The sequence below is a fragment of the Limulus polyphemus genome, unplaced genomic scaffold, assembly GCF_000517525.1.
Source record: "Limulus polyphemus unplaced genomic scaffold, Limulus_polyphemus-2.1.2 Scaffold883, whole genome shotgun sequence".
NCBI lineage: Eukaryota > Metazoa > Arthropoda > Merostomata > Xiphosura > Limulidae > Limulus > Limulus polyphemus.
The window spans coordinates 381,168-385,900 of record NW_013666493.1 but is presented as its reverse complement, the minus strand read 5'-3'; the positions used below and the strand labels follow the sequence as shown (position 1 = coordinate 385,900).

Sequence of the window (4,733 nt, the reverse complement as noted above, 5' to 3'; positions counted from 1 at the left end):
GAAACATGCACTATTATTAACATTATTATTATCACACAATGATTACCTCACAGTGAATATATCAATAATCACAGGAGAAACATGCACTATTATTAACATTATTATTACACAATGATTACCTCACAGTGAAGATATCAATAATCACAGGAGAAACATGCACTATTATTAACATTTGACTCTATGCTAAGTTTTCTTGTAGCTTGTTGCAGATCATAAAAATTTCCACTCCTACAAGAATCATTTTTTTTGCACAAATATTAAACTCACCCTGTAAAAAAATATATAATTTAACTATATTAATCAGTTATACCTTATAGTAATGAAATTCAAGTTGTGAACTTTCTGTAGTATTTAGGAACCATATATCTAGATATTACCATATTGACCCGATTAAAAGGCTATGTTTTTGATTAATAATTAGGGTGTAATATTCAGAGTTGCCTTATAATCGCAGCCAAACATAAGCCCCTTCCCCCTACTCTAGCCTGTCGCATTCCTTCCTGAATGTCCAAATAGCATCCGTCTACGCATGCGTGCCAGATGTTCACTCAAGGTCATCTCTTATCCTTGCAACTAATCCACCTACAGGCTGTTCAGTTATAGTATTGATTTTGTCGACCTAAAAAAGGATGTTATGACACTCAATTTTTTTCTTTCCCATGGTTTCTCAAAATGGGGGTCGCCTTATATTCGAGATCACCCTATAATCGAGCCAATATGGTATTTCTATCATTAAAAAATATTTTACAAATGTTTATTTATAAACCATTTTAAAGTATCCTTAATAATAAGAAAATTAAATTACATCAAGTTCCACCATTCAGAATCAGTTTATAAACTCAAACATCATCCATTCTACTGTGGCCTCCATAACGGTAACTGGGTTTTTAAATATCTAAAATTGAATTAATTCCATTATTGAATTAAAGCTGTGCAATTACATCGATTACCTACGAGCAGCGATTAGAATTATTAGTGTCAGGTACACCAGTCAATTAATTGAAATTATAATTAAATTGATTAACTGAAATTAGTTTTCCAATTATTACAGTTTTTAAATATTCTAAACTGATTAATCTAAATTCTGATTACATGAATTGTCACAAAAATAACTAATTAGAATTAGTAATTTTGCAAATATTACCATTTTCAATTATTTCAAGAGTCGATTAACGAAAATTACAATTAAATTGATTATTACAAAATAATCAACTAATAGAAATTAGGGTTTCTGATTATTGCTATTTTCCAACTATCCAAGTAATCGAAACAATGCCACCAAACTTGCTCGTTCTGTCTTTGTTACGGTACAGCTATTAAAGTGTTCTGCAATTGTCATTAATATTGAACTTCTCACTAGGGGAAAGGCAACTGGATGGAAGGATCACCATTGCCTATTTCTTTTTTTATTGTACATACTATGGTTATAGGAACACTGTATTAATTGATTAATGGGGCTGTTGATTAGCAAATACCAGCTCTATTGTTGATGATACTCACTCATCAATGATTTCAGGACTTCCCCATGTTTTTCCTGATATGCCTGCATGCCCTGTGTGGATGAAGCTGTTTGGAAGAGGTTTACTTATATCTTGATTCGAAACATGTTCTACAGATTCGCATACTCGTCGAGGAAAATATCCAATTTGAAAGGTTCTTTGGTTCTGTCCTTTCCACCAGTAATTTTCGGGCCTACCCCAAAATAAAAATAAAGTAAAATAGACTAAAGAAACATTAATAATCAAACCAATAAGGAAAATGTTCATGTTTATCTTCCTATTATAACAAATAACAGTGTGGAAAAGCAGTACACATCATTTCTGGACTCTCCTAACCATGGCAACTAATAAGTTAAAGTGTCTCATTAACATACTCTTACTTGTTTTGAAACAGCAGTCCAAAATGCCATTTACAAATATAGCAAAAATATAAAAAGTTAGAAAATCAGATGAGTGCTTTTAAACAGTAGTTATTTTATTGACAAAATTAGTTTTGTTTAAAAGATAAAAGAAATCGCAACATTTCTCCTTCAAAGTGTTTATTACACAAAATTAATTTGTGTACACACACTATAATAAGTACAACAAGATAAATGAATCAAAGATAAATCAATTTTTCATCAAGCTATACAAGAAAATACCAATACAACAATACATAAGGATAATATCATCTTTATCATCAGTGATTATACTCGTACTCAAACAACGTGTACAGACAGTGGGTACCTACCTTCCATCAATAATTTGTATTATGTCATCTGTTTGTATTGCAAGCTTATCTGGTTCTTGAAAATTTTCAACTGCTTTGATTTCTAATGGTTTAGCCTACCAGAAACAGAAATGAGAGAGAACCCTTTAGGAAAAATTTAACCTGCTCTCTAATTATAAGTTCCTATGTCATTACTCTGAGGTAAATACATTTGAACTTTAAACACAATCTTGGTATTTAACATATTACTAGCCTATTAGTGATATTTGTATGCACTTTAAAAGTGTTGAATTAGTCTTATAAAACAATAATTATTTCATCTTTAAGTTTCATGCTAAAGCACTTGACAAACGTCCTGGCAACAATACATATCTTACTGACTGACCTGTTATAAAGAAAAATTGTGTTGATGATTTTAAAATTAAAATTTATAAATGAATAATTATTTAATGTTTGGAATTTTTTAAATAACTTTAGACGTTTTAATTGTCTCATATGAGTATTATTATGATAAAATACTGCATTTTGAATGACTAGAAACATACTTATGGAATAACTGCAACTTTAATGATAATATAAATCATATGCCAAAAAGCTTTTTAAAAAATCTTGTGGGTGATTGTACAATCATATGAACTATTGCATGTTCTAACATTTCAAGGTTTTAGTTTGATGAGCACATAGATTTATAGTGTGTTTTAAGTACGGAAAATATTATAATCAGAGTTTACACTTTCAACCAATTACGAACAAAATTCCGAGACTTTTTGGGAATGGTATTACCTATTTCCAGGATGCTAAAAACATCATGATGTTACTGTTTGATTCACAAAAGGCACAAGTATTTACTCAAATCTATTAAGTTTGCTTCATAACTATTAAATGAAAGTATTACAAAGAAGAAAAAAAACAACAGAAGTTAATAACATGACATGTTCCATCACGATCAGAATCTATCTCAGTGAATTAACAAAAAGTGTTAAGTTATGTTTACAGTCACATGCTAGAGGAGGTTTTAGTACAAGCTCTCTCCTACCTCCAATTATAGAGTCCTGTCAGAATGAGAAGTTGCTAATTTTGAAACACTGAACAAAGGGAGGCAACTGATTGGCAGCAATGACCTATTGCTATTATTTTTATATATGTTACTTAGTTATTAATTAATTTTACTTTATTTAACTATTTATTATTATTGTTATGTATATTTTGGTTAGACCAAGTTCCAATGTAAATAATACAGGATTGTGCTTTTAATATAAAACAAAAGTGCAAATCAAGAGCACTAATCACTATTTGACACTAAAGCAACAGGGTGAACAAACATGATTGCAGCTTAGCATCAACAACCTGGTATATAATTGCACAAACTAACCAAATTAATCCAAGTTAGCTACTGCATTCTTAAAGTAATTGGAAATTAATTATAACAGTTAAAAGAAATGAAGAACAATGTTAATATTTTTAACAGCCACAGAGAACAAAAGCCATTAAAGCTTAACTAAGTAAGCCAGATGGTTCTTATCTTTTTTAATATGATATAATTTGAAAACAATGAAGTTAAGTATTTTGCTTAAAAGTAATTGGGCCTAAAACTGTTGTTCCATTTTGCCTTCTTCCTAGACAAAGATGACTTAACAATTAACAAAATTGCCCAGTAATCTGCTATCTACTCTACATTTATAGCAACAGGACAAGAAACACAAGTCTGATTTAGTTTAAAATTGTACAATGTAAGTAAACTGATCCAAATTTACTACTGTATTCTAAAAATAAATTAAAATTAATCATAATAATTAATAAGCACTTAATAATAATAATAACAATTGGGACTTAAAAGAATTACAAGAGTTCAGATTTCAATGCACATACATTTCACATATTTGATATCACGTCAAAAGAATAACCACAAATATTTCTAACTTACTTATGGATAAATTATCAAAGATCATTATCCAGTATTCTAATTTATCAAAACATTAAAATCTTTCTAACAAAAAAAATCTTATAACTGAAAGTTTAATACACCTCAACAAGAAAATCTTTCAGGGCTAAAAATGTAGGTCTATCGCTAGGTTTGTGTGCCCAGCATTGTAGCATTAACTGGTAGATGACTGGTGAGCATGCTTGGGGTGTGGGAGTCTTTCACCTTCTTGATCTATCTTCTGAAGAATCTAGGAGAAAATAAAATTAATAATTTACAGATCATTCCTAAGATAATAGTTTCAACTCGTATCACATCAATAAAAATTAAACAATTAATATTAAACAATAATGAAATATTCTATGTTTTATTTAAAATAATTTCTGTATTTCAATGATAGAAATAACAACAAAAACAACTCAAACTAGACACTTGATAGCATAACAAAGAGTCAGTATTTAAAAATAGTTCCCTGAAGGCATATCAAAAAGCCTCAAAACAAAGTTAATATCTTTAGAGCATAGCAGTATAAACTTATCATCTGTGTGCAGCAGATAGCAGTACAAACTTAACTAGAGAGTTGTTACATCTAGACCTTTCAAAG

General features: G+C 29.6%; 1 pseudogene; it reads right to left on the bottom strand.

Annotated features, from left to right (window-relative positions):
* Nucleotides 1–4,733, bottom strand: part of LOC106461029 — a 54,355-nt pseudogene that overhangs the window by 5,234 nt on the left and 44,388 nt on the right.